At 36.8% G+C, this 12,075-nt stretch overlaps 1 non-coding gene across 1 annotated transcript; it reads right to left on the bottom strand.

The window, feature by feature from the left end:
- Positions 1 to 11,733: 11,733 nt before the first annotated feature.
- Positions 11,734 to 11,840, bottom strand: LOC145629808 (small nucleolar RNA R71). The gene has a single exon (XR_014111947.1). It is a non-coding gene; the product is annotated as a small nucleolar RNA R71 (small nucleolar RNA).
- Between the last annotated feature and the right edge of the window lie 235 nt (positions 11,841 to 12,075).

The raw sequence follows: 12,075 nt of genomic DNA, 5'->3' as shown, positions 1-12,075 counted from the left end.
TATAAGAATCAAGTAGAGGCCAATACGGGCGAATGTGACTCCATGACTCACTTCGTACCATCATCCCCGATCCTCCTTTCGTGGTTCCGAACCATATGGAGTTAGTAATCTTATGGATTATGAATGGGGTGTAACCTTCACGGGTCAATCGTTGTTGCCTTCGTTGTCCCTTATTCGTGGTTGCCGTTTTATGATCCGTGAACGGTTTACAAGTTCCTTAAATAACTTGTTGGCGGCTCCCTACTTTCCTTGTCCCTAATCGTATTATGTCAATTCCCGGCCCACTTCCTATGAGTGCATAGCATATTCACAACATGCTCTAACGTAGGCGCACTTCGAACGACGCCTACAATTTGGCGACTCCACTGGGGAGGATTCTTGATTATTTATCGATTTGAGTGATCGGTATTTAATTAAGATGAGTGGATGAGACTTGAAAGATTCTTGAAAAATATTCCTGTGATTTAATTGGCATTGTCACATATGCATATGCATTTTAGCTTACCTATTTTGCCACAATAGTACGTGTTCTACGTATGTGGCTAGCTCGGGGGATTTATGCTCTATCAACCCGAAAACGCTCATGGCAATAAGGGTTCATCTGAGTTTTTAAATCCACCCAAACCATGGAGTCGAGTTCGATTTCATCACGAACTCGCGGAGCCGCCCGTTGGCATACACCCTCAAGGGAGGCTGCCTTGCTAACGCGTCCAAACTCTTAACCATGGTACCCTTTGACACCCAAAAGCTTGACCCATAGTCGAACATAGAACTTGACTTTAGGTTGCGAACTTCATTGCATCATGCGTGACAATATGCTTATATGTGCATTTTTTTTATTGACTTCTTTTTAATTATTTTTTCTCTTATCAAACCCTTTTTATTTATTTATTTTTTTTTTTTTAGAGTCGAGTCATAGATTTTTTTTAAAAATTTGAATCAACTCGGTTTTTAATTCCCGTATACTGCACAAGAGTGAACTTGTTTTGGTCATAGTCGGAGTTCTAGAAAGAGTTACGTGTCGTGCCACCTATGAATCTGTAGCCCCGAGTTTTATCTTTCATTTGGAGCTGGTTTCGTCCTAATCAGAGTCACAGATCAAAAGTTATAACCGATATATTACATCTTGTCCAGTTTAGGTGTCTTTTTAACGTTACCTTTTTTATTTTATTTAAAAAAAAAAAAATCGTGTCAAGCTAGTCTTAGCCAAGTCTTTTAATCCGTGTCAACTCATATAACATAGGATTATAGATTTTTATTTTTACTTAATTATTTTTTTTATACCCATGAGTCATAACTCTTCTAGAATTCTAATCCTCTTCCTAGTTTCTTGTGATTTTTTGTGAAAACCTTAACATGTGTTCTTGTCTTTGATTGTGGTTGATATTATTTATGACTAACGATTGACATGGACCGTATTCACCTAGTAAATAGCATAAACATTAAAATTGGACAAAATTAATCAAGTTAGTTTGTCTTTTAGTCTTCCGTGCTATTTGGTCATTGGGTCTTTTTTTTTCACAACGTCCTCATGTCTAGCCATGCGATCATACCACGAGTCTTAATATACTCACCTAATCACACATTTTGAGTCATTGCACACACTTTGTCTTTGAGTAATGCACTATATTGTTTATAATCGTATATTAGGACCATGCATGCGTCATTTTCTGTCGTAATAGGAATGAGTGGAGTATTTCCCATCAGATTTCAAAATTGTATCATACACTCTTCCTTTCCAATCCGAGTATTGAGTGAATGCATTAAGTGAAATCATCCTTACACAGTACTTGAGTCAAATCACTAGGCAATAGTTGGAAGAATAAGGGGAACGTCATTCCTTCCTTCTTTTCTTCTAATCAAAGCATCAACAACAACAAATTTCTTGTCCCCCCTAGCGGTAACAAGTAATTCATAAGCAACCATGAAGACGAAGCACAAGACAAGTTTCCATACAAGATTTCATTTTTTTTTTCTTCTTTCGTTTCATCCCTTTTCCCCTAATAAGTCTAGCATAGGTTCTCCTTATCCTTATCCTTATGTCTATATGCCATGTTTCATAAATGAGCATCTCTTTCTTACATTCGATCATGTGATTAGCAAAAAAAAAAAAAAAAAAAAAAAAAAATCAATTACCGAACTAAACACAAGGTACGCCAATGATTTGAGGCACCTTTGCAACCCTATCATTCCCTGTTAACCGTTCAATCACATTCCATTTCTTCATCAACCACTTTGAGCCTCATCTAACGTTTGGCCATCATTTCTTCAACCCACATTCACTCAACCATGGGATTGGAAGATGTGTAATTGTATAACATTCAAAAAGCAAGTTTTTTTTTTTTTTTTTTTTTTTTTTTTTTTTTTTTTTAAAAAAAAAAAGGCAGCAAAGCAACAGTAAAACAATGTCTAAAGGCAAGTGTTCCAATGTCTTTGATATGAACACGTCTCAAATTTCGTTTCTCATCGAGTGCTTGGTACCGTGCCTGAGAAACATGAATGCTAAGTGAGTGATGGACCGCATGATCTGAGATTGCCCACATTGATTAAAAAAAAATGAAAATAAACTTGCAAAATTCAAAATTTTCAAATTCAAAATTACACATCTTGGGGATTCTCTCGGGTCTTGAGCCTTGTACCCTTTTCTTCTTTAAACCATCAACTTAACCATAGTAAAACCCTTGAAAGACCTCTTTGAGGTGTACACACACTTGTGCAAAGTTCGGTTAGAGCTACGTTCGGCCTGATTCCTAACGGATACGTAGGCAACCTCACATCGAGGTGCGACCACCACTAGTAGAAAAAGAAAAAATGCTATTTGTAACTAACAAAAACGGGCTTTTTGTAACCAACATTGGGGGTTACAACTACTGGGGTTACAAATAGTCCAATCATTTGTAACGGACATTGTTGGTTACAAATATGTACCTATTTGTAACGGACATATCAATTGTCTGTTACAAATAGGCATCTATTTGTAACGGACAAATTGATATGTCCGTTACAAATAGACACCTATTTGTAACAGACATATCAATTGTTAGTTACAAATGCTTGTTTTCGAAAATAAAAAAAAATACCTAGCAAAAATGCTAGGTTAAGACGTCTTAGTTGAACTTGAACCCAAATCCGAAAATACCCTACCCATGACCCAAACCCACCAACACTACCCCAACCACGACACTATCCCACATCACCAGGCCCCAACCTCGAGAGGTCGTGACCCACACCACCAGCCACCCACTACAAATCGTACCCCTTCTCCGATCCCCTCCCATGACCGCCACAAAAACCACTAATAAACACCAAACGCCACCATCAAACACACATAAACAACAAACCATCATACAATAACAAAAAATTAAAATTATACACAAATATTAAGTAATTAATACACAATTATCTAAAAAATTGAACAAAAAATTCAATAATTAATCGAAATTATACATAAAAAATCCAAAAATTCGAAAGGAATAAAAATTATACAATTATCAATAAATTATATATTAAAATTGCAATTTCATACAAAAATAATAATTACAATTAGAAATTTAAACTAAACAACCTAGATCTAATGTCTAATCTAAATGAAAATAAGATAGATCTAAAAACAAATAACCTTGGGTTGACAATAGAGGCTTGCGTTGTAGGTTGATGCTGGTTGTTAAGCGTCGTGAGCACGATTGTTCGTTGACGGTGGATATATGTTCGTGGGTTGACAATATGTGAAGCTTGGTTACGTTGTTGATGAAACAATACATCAGCGGTGCGCGGTTTGTGCTTGATGATTCTCGTGGATGCTCGTGGAAGAATAATTCCTAAGAGATCGGTTCATTTAGAGAAAGAGGAAAGAGTAAGGAGGATAGAGAAATTCAAGAGGAAAAAGGAATGAAGGAAGAGTGAAAGAGGGGAAGAGGATAGAGAGAATCGAGATGAAAGAGAAAGATGAGAAGGGAGGAGGAGAGAGAATAGAGATCACAAAGAAGAGGGGGTGGCGGCTATAGAAGGGAGGAGGAGAGAGAATAGTCGTGTTTAGGGTTAGGGAAAAAATAATGGGCTTTGGACGGTTATAGAAAAATATCCTAGCTAATTGTAACCGACTATATATTGTCCGTTACAAATTGAATGTATTTGTAACCAACATTATGTTGTCCGTTACAAATAATATGTATTTGTAACCAACATTATGTTGTCCGTTACAAATAGGATGTATTTGTAACCAACATAAGCTAATGTTGGTTACAAATATAGTACTTGTAACTAATAAAAAATTGTTGGTTACAAATAGGGCGTTACAAATAGCATTTTTTCTACTAGTGCACATTCATATTCATATCCATGCATGATCGAGTCAAAGAATATCCAATGCTTGCCCCAATCCATTTAGAGCTAGACTTGGGGGCTTGAACCCACACCATTTAGCCTACCCAGCCTAAAGAGTCATCATCTTTGACTCTTCTCACATCTCTTTCCATCACCATAACCCTTGCAGCCAGCCTTATTAGTATCACATTCACACACTTCACTCACACATCCATATTCATATCAATCATCCTTCCCTTTAAGAACCCTTTATCATGGAATCTTCAACACTGTGCATGTTTCATTCATTACAAGAAAACATTGTATACTTGCTTAGCTTCCTGACCTGAGCAATATTCATTGTCTCATACATCGCATAATGTGCTGAGCAACATTTATATATCAATGATTTTTAATCATACAAAGAATATCGTGCTTAGCTCCTTAACCTAAGCAACATCATTTTGCAATACTCAATAATCACTTCATCTATATACGTGCTTAGCTTCCAGACCTAAGTGACGTTCAAGATCGTTTCTTTACACCATATATGATGCTTAGCTCCATGACCTAAGTTCATTCATCCATCGTGTCACATGATGTAATTGTCCTTAGCCTCCTAGCCTAAGAACATACATCATGCATACATTATACTCAAGACGGGCAGTTCAATATGACAAGAAGAAAATCCATGTGATTCATTTCGTCTTGCTCAACAAGGAAGTTCAAAACTTTATCCCTTTTCTTATCATGACTTTTATTTTGGGGAAGTTCAAAAACAAAACTTCATTTTTCACGTCTTTCTTTCTCGGGAGAAAGTCGGTACCCTCCACTCATGACAAAAATGACGGAAAATTTTTGCTTTCGCATTTTTAGTTGCTTGTGTCAGTGCACACACTCACTCAAGACACACACAATCACAAGTCATACACATGTCATGTCATGTCAAGTCAAACTTGGTCAAGTCTTTTACTTTTGTATTTTTAATTGCTTGTGTCAGTGCACACACTCACTCAAGACACACACAATCACAAGTCATACACATGTCATGTCATGTCATGTCATGTCAAGTCAAACTTGGTCAAGTCAGTTGGTCAAGTCAATCATAGTCTATACGAGTCCCCTGACAAATTTTATTTTGCAGGTCTTATCTACAGCCCACGTCCGGGGACAAGCGGACCATTTACAACCCACGTTTGGGGACAAGAGAACCAACTACAGCCCACGTCCGGGGACAAGCGGACCATCTACAGCCCACGTTCGGGGATAATCAAACCACCATCATTTCATGACGCAAGGTTCTCGATACACAGAGACTTGCAATCTCATCATCTGTCGACTTTCCTCAAGCATGGAAAGTATTATCCGGTGGATTTCTTCAAGCATAGAAAACTGCCAAATTCCTTTGTCGGCTTTCCTCAAGCATGGAAAGCATTATCGGTGGATTTCTTCAAGCATAGAAAAACGCCAAATTCATATGTCGACTTTCCTCAATCATGGAAAGTGTCATCCGGTAGGTTTCTTCAGGCTTAGAAAGCTACCAAACTCATCTGTCGGCTTTCCTCAAGCATGGAAAACATTTCAACAAACGTCATCCGGTGGATTCCTTCAAGCATAGGAAAATACCAAACTCATTTGTCACCGATACACTGGTGTCAGATAAGCATTCTATCCCTTTACTCTTTTATCTGTAGAACTAACATTTTTCTGTATACAGAGTGATTTAGGATCGCAGAACGTCTTAAATCATTCTCCGTCCCTATCGACTACTTTGACTATCGTTTTCGAAACTGACGTTTCTACAAACTCAGTCAAAGTGGGGGCTTCTGTAGACACCTAAAAATGTCTACCCAAAACCAAACCCGATGATGAACAACCTTTTACCGCCATTATTGGTCGGGTTGAGTATTTAATCTTTGGAGTGCTTATTTCCAACGATATCTTATTCATCTTATTACGATTTCTGGATCAAAGGATATGATAAAAACAAAAACCGCAAAAACTGCTGTCTATCGAGTTTTATTCCGATTTAATTCGGATCTTATCTTAATTCTTCGACCCTTCTTTTTTCTCTATAAATAGAGGTCATATTACCCCTTTTCCAATCATCAAACAAGATTGATCATCAAATAATTCTCTTCTCCCTCTTTAGCCTAAATACTAGCCACCCTATTCTCTCAAAATACTTCCCCCAATTAAGCACTCCAAGGAGTTCATACAATACCCAAAGTTCTATACTTAAACCAAGGCGTGAAAGGTATAATTGACTGAGGGTTTGGACCAAATCAAATCTAATCTTTATTTATTTTAATTTTCATTTGCTTTATATTTTTTTTATTGAAGTTACTAACAGTTTATTCATGATGTAGCAATTTAAAGGAAACACGGAAAGTGAGTAATTATTCACTTAATTACTCTTATTTTATTCTTGTTGCTAGAATCATGATTAGGTTTTGTATTTAATTTGACTAACACTATTATTGTTAAATTTCTTCCAATATTAATGGTAATTCTATTGTTATTTTGATCACCATATTGCATGTTTAAAGGGAATATGTAATTTAAAATCACACCTAATAAGATAATTTGGACAACCGGTTTAGGTTACTTTTTAATCTTGTTATTAAATCAAGTGATCACCAATATTTTAGAATAATATGTTGCATTAATATTCAACAAATTTAGCTTAATAATAGTTTGGAGCAAATTGAATATTTTGTTTGTATGCCTTTGAGATCGCAGGAATCACTTTTCACTATAAGAATCGAGTAGAGGCCAATACGGGCGAATGTGACTCCATGACTCACTTCGTACCATCATCCCCGATCCTCCTTTCGTGGTTCCGAACCATATGGAGTTAGTAATATTATGGATTATGAATGGGGTGTAACCTTCACGGGTCAATCGTTGTTGCCTTCGTTGTCCCTTATTCGTGGTTGCCGTTTTATGATCCGTGAACGGTTTACAAGTACCTTAAAAAACTTGTTTGTGGCTCCCTACTTTCCTTGTCCCTAATCGTATTATGTCAATTCTCACTTCCTATGAGTGCATAGCATATTCACAACATGCTCTAACGTAGGCGCACTTCGAACGACGCCTACAATGAGCTAGCCTATAAATACCTCTTCATACCTCTCACATTCTTCACACCAATTCTTTTCTTTTCTTCTCCTCAATTTTACACAAATTATCCCGTTTATCTTTGAAGCCAATTTTCGGGCACTTCGGGTCAGTTTTGGGGTATTGACGTTTCATAGAAAATTGTTCCTCTCGAAAATCCTTGAGGATAAGAATCACCCAATTCGGAGTTATAACGAAGGAGTTATAGCCTTTGCAAGTTCTGTCTCCTTTTTCCAACGCAAATCCAATTCTTCTTTCTCCTTGTTTTCTTATCTTTCTTCTCCTTTTCTCTTATTCAATTATTATTATTATTATGGGAGATTAATATAAAATTATTATGAGCAGTTTTAATTATATAAAATCAGATTTTAATGATGTTTATGTGGAATTAATTTAAAAGGTTCATGTACATATAGTTGGGAGGGTTTAATTTAATTGTTTGTGATTATTTGATAACCTTATATTAATTAAGGTTATATTTATTTATAGGGTGTTTTTGATCAAGCTACTTGAGAGTTCTTTTGAAGTGATTTTTGGCTAAGCAAGGATCAAGGTACGTTAGGTAGCTAGATACCTTGAAAGTGATCGATTTGAATGAACATGTTTGAATGATTTATGTTGCTTGAATTAAATTGACTTGAATTATGGTTTATGAAATAAAAGTATGTTTAAAAGATTGGTTTTAATAATTGATTTGGAGTATTGATTTTTGTAACATGTTTTGATCAATTAATTTATTATTCATGTTTAAAAAGGGATTGATTTTAAAAGCATGTTGAATTTATTAAAAAGGAGTTTGGATTGTTTTCATTAAAGGTTGAATTATTAGATTTAAAAGAGGATTTATTGAATCATTGAATTATTATTATTATTGATGCTTTATAAGCATGTTAGTAATCCCACTATGCGGATTTGGTTTATTGACAAGGCCTTGGATTTTGTATGACCGGGTATTTCCTCAAGAATAGCCTTGTAACATAAGGAGACTAGCTTGGGGGATGTGCACACTTGGGAGAGGTATAGGTTTAATTGGTTTATTATGAGGAATTGGTTTATATAATATGAGGAATTGGTTTTAAAATAATTGGAATTGGTTTTATTGATTATTGAGATTGGAATATTGAGAATTTGGTTTTGAATCATGAGTTTGGAATTATTGGATTAATTATTGATATGTCCAATTTATATAGTGTTTTACCCCTGTCCCTTGGTCATAATTAGTAGTGTTTTTGGCTCTTTAGGGCCACTTTTATTACTAATTTGTGTTTTCTAGTGTTTTTGTAGTTTTGCTTGAGTTTTGTAGGAAATTGCACACTTGGAGCATTTTCCGGGTTTTTCACGAAGCAACTACGAGCGTTAGGAGGACACGACCATCCTTGAAGCCCAGGACCGGTGAGAGTCGGTGATTAAGGGATCGGTATGTGATACCGGGGCAATTGGATCAAGTAATCAAGACCCGATGAGGAAATCCGGATTGGGCCGAGGAATCGAGCCCAATCGAAATCCAAGCCTCGAAGAAGAAGCCGGGCCCGATCGGGCAAGCATACGCCTGATCGGGCGGGCGCACGCAAAGCAGCCTCGAGGAAGAAGCCGCTCCCGATCGGGTGAGCGTAGGCTCGATCGGGCGCAGCACACAGCAAGGGCGTAGTGAAAAAGGCGGGCCCGATCGGGCGCGTGTTTTTCTAAGGACCTGATTAGTTTTGTTTAAGGATTTGTTTTAGGGATGTTTAAGTACGAATTTTGTACGTAATTTTTTATTACCTTATCTTTTAGATTTTCTCTCTCTACTTAGGATATTTTCTCTCTCTTAAACTCTCTCTCAACATTGTTCTTAATTACATTCATTAATCCAGATTTCTTTTGGTAACAATTACTCCTTTTTTAATTCCAGTAATTTTATTTAATTCTTTCATTATGTCTTGCTTTATTTATTTGGTTAGTTTAGATTTAATTATGCTTGAGTAGTTTTATTTCTAGGGTTTATGAGGATCTAATAAATAATATGAAGGGGTAAATTTGTGATTGTTGATTATCAATGCTTGGTTAATTTCCTATTGATTGATTTAATGCTATGCAATTAGGTTTGGCCAGATTTAATTGTATGAGTTTAGCAATATCAATTCGAGATTCGACAGATGAGAATTGATGTTTAGGCTTAGTTTCAATAGGCAGACTAATTTATAAATGGTTAAGTCGAGGTTCGACAGATGAGATTTAATACCGGTAAATTAACTCTGTGATTATAATACGTAGCGAAAGCCCTTTGTAATCTGATTAATCAATGCTTGATGATTGTTTATTATGATTTTCCTTGAAATATTGTTTATTAGTGAACCTATGCCCTAGGCCTTTTAATATTTAATTTCTCCCTACTTTATTTTCTCTGATCATATTTTTCGTAGTATAGTCTTTAATTACAACAACATTGGTTACCTTGATAATTTAGATTATAATAATTAATTAGGAGTAGAAAGACTTGTTTCCCTGTAGATTCGACCCTACTTCCCTATATGCATTAGTTAGAGGACTTAGGTAATACTTTTGATTAGGGGATACGACTTTACCCTGTCAAAATTTGGCGCCGTTGCCGGGGAAACGGTTTTATTTTTATTTTCTAATTATTTTTTTGTAGTCTAAATTATCCCCTTTTGTCTCAGAGAACGTTAGTTCTTTGAGGTAATTCTCATATTTGTCTTTTAGTTCTTTGTTTATGCCCAGGTGTTCCAGATCAGGTTACATTCCTTTCGATCCTGAGATCGAGCGCTCATTTCATAAGCAAAGGAAAATTTATAGACAAATTCTGGAGGGTTCTAAGTTGGACAACAGTCGAAGAGACCCTCCCTCTGATTCTAGTGACGCAGAAATTCCTTCAGATTCAAAATCAGAGATGACGGCCCAAAAGAAACTCAGTGACTACTCGCAGCCGAAGCTCACAGATTTCCCGCACCTCACTCCCCCTCCGGCTCTAGATGGAGTTCAATTTGAGATCAAGCCCTAATTTATCACTATGATAGAGAGGAAGCAATTCAGTGGAGCTAAGGGTGAATATCCTAATCTTCACATCGCATATTTCTGCCAGTATTGTAACACCATTAGACAAGCCGGGGTCACGCAGGTAGGGGTGTTAAAAAATACCCGACCCGAATGACCCGACCCGCTGTACCGATGACCCGGTAAAAAACTGTCGGGTAATTTTTCAAAAAACTGTCATTTTTCGGGTCGGGTACCCGACCCGGGAAATCTTTGTTGCTTCCGGGTCGGGACATGGGCCGATTTTTGTTGCTCACAGGTACCCGAATAACCCGCCAAGTTTTTTTTTCTTTTTTCAAAGCTAGTTTTACTTGTTAGGGTTTACATTATATAACCTTTTCAGTTTTTACCTCTCTACTCACTCAGCCGTTTTCCTCTCCTCTCTCTTCCTTTCTATGGTTTTCCTCTAATTTTGCTCCATCTATACCTCTCTTTTTCTCTAGTTCCCTCTAAATATCTAATCTATCCTCTAATGTCTTTATCTCGACCTTGCTTATAATACAATATTTACTCCTTGAATTTGTGTCTCGTGGCTTTTATTCGCATCATGGGTCTAGTTTTGTGCGAATTATGGAGAAGGTGGGTGGTTTGATTTTGTGAGGGTTCTTGATTTTTCTGGGTTATAATCGAAGGAATTGTGGTGCTGTTGACTTGAGTAAGAAAGGTGGTGAGTGGTGATTGGTGATGGTGGGAATTGATGTTGCGGTTGCAATTGAATCCCGTCGACTGCCGCAAGAAAATCTGGGCTACTTTTTTTTAATTAAATGTTCAATTCAGTAAGGATCTTGTTTTTTTTTAGGAAAAGCAAAGATTCTTTTTATATGTAATTGTATTTTTAGTTATTATACTTATCTCCTAATTGTGTGAAGTTTGAGTAATAGTACTAATAGATTCTACATTGCTTTTTGTTTATAATTTTTTCATAATTGGGTAAATTGTTGTCATATTAATTATTAAATCCGAGTACCCTATGACCCGACCCGAAAAAATCGGGTAGCCGAAACCCGGGTACCCGGATTTTCCGGGTCGGGTCATGGGCCAAGTTTCAAACTACCCAAAGATTCGGGTACCCATTGTTTCGGGTACCCGAAAACCCGGGTACTCGGATTTGAACACCCCTACATGCAGGACCAAATCAGGGAGATTCTTTTTCCCTTTTCATTATGTGGAAAAGCTAAATTATGGTTTAATGGTTTGAATAGAACTACACTTGGTATTACTGACTGGGAAACTCTTGCTTTGAATTTCTATAATAAATATTACCCTGCAGAGAGAACAGCGGTACTAAGGAGTGCTATTCAGAAATTCGCTCAAGAGGCCGACGAAATGCTATATGAGGCTTGGGAGCGGTTCAAGGATCTACAAAGAGAATGCCCCCACCACAATCTAGCACAATGGCAATTGGTCCAAGCTTTCTACAATGGACTTGGAAATTCTTCTAGATCAGTTCTAGATTCTGCAGCCAGTGGGAGATTCATGAATTTAAATGTGGACGATGTAGGACAGGTTATCGAAGACATGGCAATACACAATTCCTAATACGGAAATCCGAGAGGGTTTGCAAATAAAGGAAAACATAATGTCGATTTCGTATCCTTTTTGCAAGTTTAATTAACGTCTATT

The sequence above is a fragment of the Chenopodium album genome, chromosome 4 (genome assembly GCF_948465745.1).
Source record: "Chenopodium album chromosome 4, dcCheAlbu1.1, whole genome shotgun sequence".
Lineage (NCBI taxonomy): Eukaryota > Viridiplantae > Streptophyta > Magnoliopsida > Caryophyllales > Amaranthaceae > Chenopodium > Chenopodium album.
This window is presented reverse-complemented; position numbering and strand designations above follow the sequence as displayed.